The 11999-nt window shown below is 43.1% G+C and overlaps 1 pseudogene; it reads left to right on the forward strand.

Moving 5' to 3' along the window:
- The first annotated feature begins 1780 nt into the window (after positions 1-1780).
- On the forward strand, positions 1781-1893 carry LOC132224677 (small nucleolar RNA SNORA31; annotated as a pseudogene).
- Positions 1894-11999: the final 10106 nt, after the last annotated feature.

An 11999-nucleotide genomic window follows, 5' to 3' on the forward strand; every position in this document is an offset into this window, starting at 1 on the left:
CAACAGCTGCCAGGAAGGCTATGAATCAAACCCTGCTTCTCCAGGCCTCTCTCCAGGCCTGATTCATAGCCCCCTTGGCAATCAGTGCTGGGTCAGCACGGCCCAGCACTGACTGCAGGATTGACTGTCAGTCAGTCGAGCCTTCGATCATTTTGGACATTACAGACCATGGGTTTTTATATGTTAGGATAGAAAGGGAGCAAAGGGGAGGCCAGAAATTATAAGCATGGTCATCTGGGCAGTTTCACCAGGAAGCTACAGCTTCACACTCCCCAGGGAACCACCAGTCGAGCTCCTGCAGATCACCAGGGGAAGGAGTCAAACAAAGGAGAGATGGGCACATACACAGTGAAGTTGGGGTGACATAGGGAAGGCACTTGCCTGTCAATCTAGCCTGGGAAAAACATAATTATCTAAGGGGGTGAAGCCACTGCAAGCATGGGGAATCTTGAAAGGTTAATAGGTTAAGCTCCTGGTTATAATGCCCAAAGAGTTCTCTCTCTCTCTTGCTCCTCTCTTGCTCCATGAACCACACTCACCTGCCATGTGGCTGTAAGCAGCAGCATGACCCATGGCCATGTGGATTCCACACACAATGGACTACAACTGGGAACACAAGTTAAGTTAGCCAAATGCTGTACTGGACATTATTATGGAGTGAAGACAGTGGGAACTGGCCTTAATACAAAATTGGACCTTTTCCATGTCAGGACAGAGGGAAATAGGACATTGGAAACCCAGGGGTTTAAGTCCATAGAAATAAAGATTACTCATCCTCCCATGTGAGTCTCAGTGGTACTGTTGTCATTAAACCAGTTATTAATTATCAGGAAAGGGGCAAAAGGAAGGCCAGATAATAGAGGCATTCCATTTGTGCCAGAAAGCTGAAGTTTAACACTCTTTAGGTTTGCTCCCCACCGATCTTGGGGGAAAGGACTGGACAAAGAAAGATTAGACACATGCCCAGTAAGGTCTAAGTGACAAAAGCAAGGTGATTACTTGTTAGTCACACCTGGGAGCAGGTTATTGGCCAGAATAGGTGTGCTCACTGCCAGGGCTCAAATCTGAGATACATAAGCTCCTGAACAAAGGAAGGTCCCTCTCTTCACCCTCTTGCTCTCTTGGGACTCTTGTTGTAGGGGTGTGCTCTCACACGCTACACTTGCCCATATGGCCTACAGCCCTGTGGGCCCCACACAGTGGACTAATGGACTGTGACTAGCCTGATGCTACATCAGATTCAAGTCTACCATGGAACAGGAACTTTGGACACTGGCTTTGCTTCTAGCTCTGCGGAAACCCCAGCTGCACCTTTTCCAACACTGGATTAAGGGATATGGGACTTTTGAAACTGAGGGATATAACTTCACACAGATAAAAATCACTCACTCTCCCATGTGAGTGATTTTAAAGTCTTAGAAAATCCTCAACATCATAAGAACCCCACCTTGACTAGCAATGGATAAAATCCACCTGCTCAATTCTTGGATAACATTGGTGAATTCCTTTCCCTGTGACATGGTAAGAACTCCACTTCCACTGGTAACAGGTGGGGATGCAGAGAGCACCTGACCAATAACATAACCTTTCACCACTGAGGAAAATGTGTCCAGTTTTTTTGCTGTGATAAAGGAAACAGCTCTGAGCAACCATGGGCAACTGTTGTACATACCAATTTTTAGTTCTCTAGGATAAATGCCCAAAAGTCCATTGCTGGGTTATTGGGGGTATTAGTATATGTTTGTGTTATATGAAACTGCCATACCCTATCCATTCCCACCAGCACTGAATGAGAAAGCTACATCCTTTCCAGTACAGATGCAAGAGAAAAGTATCCTTGCCCTTTCTGTCTGTCTGATTGTGGCAGACAAGATTGAATGGGGGAATACAGGGGGGGAAAAAGAAAAAGAAAAAAGAAAGCTACATCCTCCCCAGAATTTGGCATCATGACTATGAGGGGACAAAGTTTTGCCACCCCAAAAGAGGCCTTTTGGGATATTGATTTTAAGCTGCTTATAAAAATGACTCAGAAAGAACCTTTGGCCCTCTCCTTTTATCTGCCTAAAGGAATACAGACCTGTTTCAGGCGCATTCACCTGAGCATATGTGGACTGTGTGTGAGCATATGTGGAGAAAATCTAACGAAGCCTGTTTGTTGGACCCTCGTCTGAGCCCCATTGTTTCTGGGTGGCCACACAAAAATTTATCACATGTTTGCTCTTTCTCATCTACCTGTGAATTGTCTGCTTTCCCTTTTATCCATCTGAAATTCCAGACCCCTGCCTGCCTCCCCTTTGTCCAGAATGCCTCCTGGGGTCTCAAATTCTTACGGAACCCATATATATACACATGTAATAAATTTTGGACATTTCCTCTTGTTAATTTGATGAGTACCCAGCCAGAAAAATTTAGACAGGCGGGAAATTTTTTTCTACTCCCACAGCTCCTTTTTATTTTAAGTGTCCTACGAGGTGTATAGTAATATCTCACTGTGCTTTAATTTGCACATTCCTAATGGCCAATGGTGTTGAGCATCCTTTCATGTGTCTTTTTGCCACCAATACCTTTTCCCTGGTGAATATCTGTCCATGTTTTTGCCCATTTCCTAAATGAGCGGTTTCTTTTTTTCCTGTTGAGATTTGAGAGTTCTTTACATATTCTAGACCAGTGGTCGGCAAACTGCAGCTCGCAAGCCACATGTGGCTTTTTGGCCCCTTGAATGTGGCTCTTCCACAAAATACCACGTGCGGGCGCGCATGTACAGTGTGTTTGAAACTTCGTGGCCCATGCTCAGAAGTCGGTATTTTGTGGAAGAGCCACACTCAACGGGCCAAAGAGCTGCATGTGGCTCTCGAGCTGCAGTTTGCCAACCACTGTTCTAGACCAAAGTCTTCTCTCAGATATGTTGCTTGCAAATAGTATCTCCAAGTCTGTAGTTTATCTTTTCATTCTCTCAACAAGAATTTTCAAAGAACAAATTCTGATACAATCTGCAAAGAATTAATTCTGATTTAATCTACTTTATTAATTTTCCTTCTTTGGTTCATCCTATTTTCCTCTTAGTCTTATAGTTTATAGTTACTTTTAAATCTACGATCCAATTTGAATTAATTTTTTTTATACAGTGTGAGGTTCAGGCCAAGGTTGTTTGTTCTCTCTCTCTCTCTCTCTCTCTCTCTCTCTCTCTCTCTCTCTCTCTCTCTCTCTTCCTCTGTTCCAGCACCATGTTTCAAAAGTATGGTTAAAAAAACACATACAATTTACCATCTTAATCATTTTTAAGTGTATAGATCAGTGGCATTGAGTACATTCATGATGTTGTGCAACCATCACCAATCAGAATCAATCTCTGAAAGTTTTTCATCTTCCCAAACTGAAACTCCATAACCATGAAACAAGCACTTCTCACTTCCCACACCACCCAGCCCCTGGTCTCCATTTTCTGTCTCTAAGAACTTGATTTCTCCAAGTCCTTACATGAGTGGAATCACAGTATTTGTTTGTTGTAATTGTCTTACTTCACTTGGCATAATGTCCTGAAGTTTCATCCATGTGGTACCATGTGTCATGTAGATTTTTTTTTCTTTTTAAGACAGGATAACAATCCACTGTATGTATAGACCATATTTTGTTTATACAAAAGACTTATTTAAAAATATGTTTTTATTGATTTCAGAGGCATGAAGGGCGAAGGAGACAGAGATAGAAACATTGATGAAAGAGAAACATAGACTGGCTGCCTCCTGCATATCCTCTACTAGGAATCGAGCCTGCAACCCCAGCGTGTGCCCTGACTGGGAATCGATCCATCAACCTCCTGGTGCATGGGGAAATGTTCAACCAAGTGAGTGATACTGCCTGAGCATATGCAAAAGAATTGAAAGCAGGATCTGGAGGAGTTATTTGCACACACATGTTCATAGCATTATTCACAATTGCCAAGAATTGAAACCAAGCAAAAATGCCCAGTTTTTTGAAAAACTGTTCTTCCTCCATTAAATTGCCTTTTCTTCTTTGACAAAAATCTGTTTGGTGTATTTGTGTGGGTCTATTTCTGAATTCTCTACTCTGTTACATTGGCCAACAGTAAGTTGCCTTGATCATTGTAGCTATTTATTGAGTCTTGAAGTCAAGTAATGCGCATCTCCCCACTTCATTCTTTTTCAAAATTGTTTTAAGTGTTATAGTTTCTTTATCTTCCAATATCAATTTTAGAGTGAGCTTGTTGCTATTGACAAAACACTGTGCTGGGATTTTGGTGGGGATTTTCAGAGGTCAATTTGGAGCAACATGGCATCTTTACTAGGTTGAATATTCCAATCCTCGAACACAGCATGGTTTTCCATTTATATAGATCTTCTTTAATTTGTAACTGATTTTTAACTACATATACGTCTTCTATTTTTATAGATAGGTTGAAATTCATGAAATCTTTAGTGTCAGCTTTGGAATCATGTCCAACGAAATGCTAGAAATGGCTCATACCAACTCACAAGGAGCAATTGTATGCCTTTCTTCTCAATTCTGACCTCGGTGATGTCATTGTGGTAGCCTGAAATTGGCCATGGACAGTGGGCAAATGGACAGTAGACAAATGCTACAAAATAGGCTCTTCCTCCATCCCTCTGTGCCTTCCTTTCTTCTTTCCTGTTTCTTTTCTTCTTCCCTCTCCTCCCTCCTTCAGTCTCTCTCATTATCTTTTTTTCATTTTTAATTTTTTTTGGAGGACAAAAAAAGGATGAGTGAGAGACTGAATTTAGAAATGTCCCTTTGGTAGAGCCAAAGACCTGACTTCAACTTGTATTTACATTGTAAGTGGCAATTCATTAAAAAAAAATTATAATCAGAAAAAGGACAAATTGGTCCTATTATCTATAATAATAAAAGGGTAATATGCTAATTAGACTGGACATCCTTCCGGACGTCTTTCCTTCTGGACAAAGCCGCAGTGGGCGGGGGTCGGGGCCAAGGCCTTTGTACCAATTTTGTGCATTGGGCCTCTAGTGTATCCATAATTACCATTCACCTCCTCTTTAAATAAAACCTTAATCATAGTCCTATTGATTGACAAGTACAATCCTGTTGGCTAAAATTGGTATTTTAGTTATTTACACATGTTAAACTATTTGGCCATTTAGGTAGTAATTTTGATCCAAAAAGGGAGTTTGGAAATTGAGAGTCAATCATTCAATGAGAGAAGATCAGCTGTCACACCTCTTTCCTCCCCCACTTGAGCCTGTGAGCACTTGGTCCAGGTTGAACAGGGCAGCGTGGGACAATCTTAAAATTTGGAATCAGCTCACCTCATGTCTGAACTCAGATTCTGTGTTTGTTTTTTGTTTTTTGGTTTTTTTTTTTGGGTTAATCCTCACCTGAGGATATTTTTTTCCATTGATTTTTAGAGAGTGTGGAAGGGATGGGGAGAGAGAGAAACATCGATGTGAGAGAGACACATCAATTGCTTGCCTCCTGTACCGCCTGGGGCTAGGGATTGAGCCCATAACCGAGGTAGGTATGTGCCCTTGACCAGAATCAAACACGGGACTCTTCAGTGCTCATGCTGATGCTCTATCCACTGAGCAAAACTGGCTAGAGCTGAACTCAGCTTTTGATGCTTCTTTTGTCTTTGACTTTAATAAATCGCTCTATTCCCTTTTATCAGTCTTTTTACACTACAACATAAATGCTATCATTTTGAAATATGTTAACAGTTTTTAAAACATGGAAAAACAAAAGACTAACAGATGATCCTAAGCTCTTACTTTGAGGGTCCAGAGAAAGCAACAACTGACATTTACATGAATCCTTTTCTCGGTCTTTCCCTGTGCCAGGATATAACTATTGAACCGTCTTCTTTCTCCTTTATTGCTTCCCCCACCACCAGAAATATTTTGTCACTGACCCACATTTTGTCAATATTTTCCTTTGTCATAAAATAATGTTGGAGACTTAACAATAGCTGCAAATAAGTGAAATGATAGGCAAAAACCAGAAACAATAACCAAAAACAAACAAACAAACCCACCAATAAACCAATACTTCCCACGTGTCTGAGAATAAAATAAGATCATGTTGAGTTAAAATGGCAAAGAATTCTCATGGCTGTGATTATGTTTAGGACACAAGAAACACTTGGATTAACATTCTAAAAAGGGAGGGTGCAACCAGGAGGAGCCCTAGAATCTTTGTTTGAAAGTAATTATTGTGATGGGTAATTTTTCGTGATGAAGCTGATGGAACCAGTCTGTCTTGTGTGCTTCTAATACAATTCAGACTGGGGAGCCGAGGAGGATCTGGACAGCCTTTCGAGGTCCTTCCAAACCTGCGGTTCTGTGATTAGTCTGAATAATTGATGATCTAAATTGTAATTATTTCCCCCTTCAGGGTAGACTATGCATAAAGGCAGTTGTGGAGAAATATTGTGCAAACACTCCAGGGGTCACTGAGATGCTATTTCCTCCTTAGATCTGCTGTGAGTTACTGCTTGTGTAGAAGCAACTTTGCTTCAGGTCACATCACCTGACACCCATGACAGCCTGACATAACTAATCAATAGTGCTTTTCTTGTTCTTCCTCTTCTTTTCCTTATTATTTATTTATTTATTTATTTATTTATTTATTTATTATTTTATTATTATTCTTTTTCTTAAAAAACAATGGATCATGGAGAAATAAATTTATTTCCATCCTCGATTGGATGCTCCTTGGTAATTTGCATGCTGTATAAAAATTCTGCAGTCTCCTGTCATTATTGTCTTAATCTAGCAAAACAATACCTGTAGGGAATTGCTTCCCTGGACACAGCTAAAGACTTGCACAGACTCCATGCCTATGAACAGAGTCATAGACTGATGAGGACAGAGGTAGAGAGAAGCTGACCTGGAATTCACCCACTGGGATGTGACCAGCCACAGATACTGCCCTTAAAAGTCACCCCATGCCCAGTACCCGACCTCTCTCTGCCACAAGCACAGCCCATCACTCGCGGTCAGTGTTCTCACTCATTTTCCTCAATCTTCACTCTATTTATAGTTGAGAACACTCCACTTCCCCCAGGTTGAAATACATTAGTTGCTATGGAAACGTGATGTCCCCTGCAGATGGAGTCTGATGTCATCTACAATTGCAGAGCACAATGGTGGGACCCAATGTCCTGGCTGGAGAAATACCCGAAGGGCCAGAATGGGAAGGAGGACAGGATGCGCAGCACAACTGCTAGAAAGGGGCTACGGAGCTCCTGGACCAGGTGTTCCAGAAACAGAACAGAAACCCACCCACAGTGAGGTAAAGGTCGCTCCATGGCCTAAAACCTCCGGAAATGTCTGGCGGCTCTCTCTTTTTCAGGAAATGAACACTGGTTTTATAGATGACAGCTGAAATACCTACATCTATGTATATATAGTCTTTTTATTTTTTTAACCCCCACCTGAGGACATTTTTCCATTGATTTTTAGAGAGAGTGGGAGAGGAAAAGACAGAGAGAAAAATCGATGCGAGAGGAACACATTGATGGGTTGCCTCCTGCATGAGCCCCGAATGGGGAGGAGCCTGCAACTGAGGTATGTGCCCTTGACCGGAATTGAACTTGGGACCTTTTGGTTCGCAGGCCAATGCTCTATCCACTGAGCCAAACCAGCGAGGGCTCTTTATACGGTCTTGATAAGTAGTATAATAATTTAATTTCAATTGAATTTAGCTTTTTAAAATGATTGTAGGGGATATGATAGCACTCTCTCCATAGTGTTTCTAGTTTTTCCTGATATAAGAGGTAGTTTGTACAGGTTATCAAGCTTCTCTCTAGCTCAGGCTTCCTTGGGAAAGTGTTCATTCAGGAAATTGAAAGTGGGAATGGATCATGGAGACAACAGACAATCATCAGGTCTCTAACTCAGAACTGGAATTACAGGCCTTCTGATCCTTCAATGTTATCTCTCTGGCCTGGACCAAAGGTGGGCGGCTTCTTCTTCTGTGCTTCCAGGGAGGGTGGAGGATATGTGTATATGTGTGTGCAGTCAGTTATGTGTATATGTGTGTGCATACAAACATAGGCGTGTACACGTGTGTATGTGGAAATCTGCTGGGCAAGTCAAACCATAGAAGAGTTGCCCCCTATCTCTTGAATTTTCCAGAGATATCCTCCACTTTTTTATTCTATCACTATTGGAGAGTCAGTATTTGCAACCAGCCAGCCAGCCAGTAACTCTCTCAGTGTCTATTTCTGACTTCTTCTTTCCCTGTCTGTCTTCCAACCCCTAATCATATTTCCACCTGGATGCATCATATTTACTCCCAATATGCTGTATAGAGAAGGAGTCAGGATGCTGTCTTCCCATGAATAGTACTCAGTAACAAACCAATTGCATTATAGTTGGGCAATGCCCCTACCCACCCTTAAAATCCCTTCCACCATGCATTTCTGTTTCCCTTTTTGTTTGTTGGATTGTTCTGCTGCTCTGTCTCCTCACCCCACCACCCTTGGATCATAATGTAAAATTCTTTTACCATGTCAAGAAATTATTAAAAATACAGGTACTTTGGAAAAAAATACAGGTACTTCTCTGATCACCCGTGCACGGGGGTTGGGGTGTGGGGGGGGTGGGCAGGGAAGAGGTGGCTGCTGGCCGCCCGAGATTTACGTGGCAGCACGTAGAGGCCAGGACCCGGTCTCACGGGTTTTACCCACGCAGTTTGAAAGGTGCTCGCAATCTATGTGGCAGCCAGGACTCGGTCTCAGGGGCTTTTACCTGCACTGTTTGAAAGGTGCTCGCGATCTACGTGGTGGTCAGGATCCAGTCTCATGGGGCTTGCAGTTTGAAAGGTGCTCGTGATCTACATGGCAGCACGTAGTGGTCAGGACCCAGCCTCATGGGGTTTTACCCTCGCAGTTTGAAAGGTGCGCGCGATCTACGTAGGGGTCAGGGCCGCCTCTTCCCTGCCCTGCCCAGCTTTTCCAATCACTGATCACTGGTGGGGGAGGGCAGGGAAGAGGCGGCCACAGGCGCTGCCTCTTCCCTGCCCCGCAGGGCTTCTCTGATCACGGCTGTGGAGCAGGGCAAAGGTGGCCTAGCCTGAGCCTGGGTTTCCGATCGCCGCCCAGCATTGCGCCTACATATGCAAATTAACCGCCATCTTTGTTGGTGGTTAACCACCATCTTTGTTGGAAGTTAATTTGCATATTGCCCTGATTAGCCAATGGGAAGCATAGCAAAAGTATGGTCAATTACCATGCTTGTCTATTATTAGATAGGACTAGGGGCCCGGTGCATGAATTCATGCACCTTGAAAGGAACTGTGGGCCACGAGGCTGCGGTGGGCACAGGGGCAGGTCTCAGCCCATCCTCTGTGCCCCCACTTGGCACCTCCCACTGCAGCTCCCGGTCCCTTGTCTACCAGCAACCCTGCTCCCACCACCGCCACTCCCAAGCCCTGCTCGTACCTGCTGATGACGCAGAGCAATTGGAGCCGGCGCCAGCGCCAGCAGTGGGTGTGAGTGGCAGCTGCTGCCCCAATTGCTGCTCAGGAGCAGGGGGAGGTGGAGAAGCCCTGAGGGCGATCGGGGCCAGCAGCTGCCACTCGCATCCACTGACAGAACCGAGCGCCAGCAGTGGCTCCAGTGCTGGCAGCAGGTGCAAGTGCCAGGCAGGACCACTAAGCATGGGAGCAAAAAATTTTCAGTAACCACCAGAGGCTCACTCTGATGACAGCAACCATCACCCCGCTCACCTGCTCCACCATCCTGCCATGGCCAATGCCTGCCATGTTCCATGCGTGCCCTCTGGTGGTCAGTACATGTCATAGTGACTGGTTGTTTGGTTGTTCCCCGTGTGGTTTATTTGCATATTAAGGGATATATATATATATATATATATATATATATATATATATATATAGGCGCCTGGCTGAGGAGCTCCCCTCTCCTACCCATGAGTGTGAGTCAATATATATATATATATATATTGACTTCAGAGAGGGAGAAATAGAAACATCAATGATGAGAGAGAAGCATTGATTGGCTGCCTCCTGCATGTCCCCTACTGGGGAATCCAGACCGCAACCCAGGCATGTGCCCTGATGAGCAATCCACTCGTGACTTTCTGGTTCATAGGTTGATGCTCAACCACTGAAACGCAATTGCTGGGCCACAGTATACTATTTTATTCATTGTTTTTCTATTTTCATGTGATGTTGGTGCTGGCTTTATGGATGATTCTGTGCACTATTTTGTATTTTTTTTTGTTCCTCAATATTTAGCAATGTATCATATAACCATCAGATTATTATTACTCTCCCCCCATTTTGGAGCCTGAGTCTATAATATTTTGTGGCATAGATGGCAAAGACGTTTCCTTCTAATTGTTTGTATGGATCTAAGTCCAAAAGAGACATTCACTTTTTGTGGATTAATTGGAAAGAACTTCCCTGGAACACCAAGAACTCAGCCCTGACTCTGCATATGGCTCAGGAGAAGGGAAAGAACATGGGGATGGGTAGGGTGGGAATGGTGGATGCTTATTTAGCAATTTCTCTGTGCCAGAAACTAGACAAAGTGCTTTACATACAATGTCCCAATTTAATGTTTAGCAATGCACTCTAAGGGAGGGTACCCATTTTTAAAGTGGGAAAACTGAGTGTTTAAACAGTTACCAAATAGGGAGCCAGGACCCAGTCTGTCTGATTCCTGTGTCCATCTCTCAGGCCCTACCTCACATATGGCCTTTCCTTAAATTGCTTCAACCAGTTCTACACAGAGGCAAACAACCACAGAGAAATGCCCTCCTGGTGGTTTTCCCTTCTTCCCAGGTTCTTAGTCTGTTTTATTTTTGGCCTCTGTTCATTTCCTGAAACCTGGAAATTAACCCCCACCTTGCTGACTTGCAGGTCAACAAACTCAAGTCAAAAGTTGCCTCAAATAGCATCCTTTCTTCTTTCTTTCTTTCTTTCTTTCTTTCTTTCTTTCTTTCTTTCTTTCTTTCTTTCTTTCTTTCTTTCTTTCTTTCTTCCTTCCTTCCTTCCTTCCTTCCTTCCTTCCTTCCTTCCTTCCTTCCTTCCTTCCTTTCTTTCTTTCTTTCTTTCTCTTTCTTTCTTTTTAAAAAATATATTCTGTTGACTTTTTTTCAGAGAGGAAGGGAGAGGGAGAGAGAGATATAAACATCAATGATAAGGGAGAATCATTGATTGGCTGCCTCCTGCATGCCCTCTACTGGGGATCAAGCCCACAACCCAGGCATATGCCCTTGGACGGAATCGAACCTGGGACCCTTCAGTCCAAAGGCCAAAGCTCTATCCACTGAGCCAAACCAGCTAGGGCCATCCTTTCTAGTCTCTCTCTCTCTCTCTCTCTTTCTCCCCACCCCTTTCTCTTTCTCTCCTCTCTCCCAACTTCTTGCTTTATAGAGTTCTTGTCAGAGTACCAAGGTGATATTTCAACAACATAGGAAAACATGTGGTATAAATCTAATAAATGAATAAAATTCAGCCATTGAACCCGCAACTTTGCTTCTCTGAAGTATCCCCGCTACATGGTTACACTTTCAGTTAGTGCCTATAATTGCAACAATATCAGCTGAAATTCTTGGAGATAAAAATAAAAAATATATAAACTCTTACTTTGGTCTGCAGGGAAGAAGCACATGCTCTGCCTGCCAGTCTATCTGAGAAAGTCTGTTATCAGATCTGACTCTATTACTGGAGTTGAGTGTAATTGTGTCTCGGGTTGGGATGTAGGATGTGAGGATGTGATTACCGAGCAAGTCATTATTCTGTGGATTAATGACACAAGGAGGAAGGGAGACAATGACCTGTTCTCTGGATAAAGGACAGAGTAGAAGCCGCTCCAAGATGATCCCAGTGTACTGAAATTGCTTATTTGCATACAAAGGTATTTAATGGAAGAGCCATTTCTATACAAATATGTCATAAATAAATGAGTTGGTTAAATAGATAACTTAAATATAAACCCAATAAAGGTTAATGATCTTTTCTTTTCTAAAAGGCCACTA

The sequence above is a fragment of the Myotis daubentonii genome, chromosome 1 (genome assembly GCF_963259705.1).
Source record: "Myotis daubentonii chromosome 1, mMyoDau2.1, whole genome shotgun sequence".
In the NCBI taxonomy this organism is placed as follows: Eukaryota; Metazoa; Chordata; class Mammalia; order Chiroptera; family Vespertilionidae; genus Myotis; species Myotis daubentonii.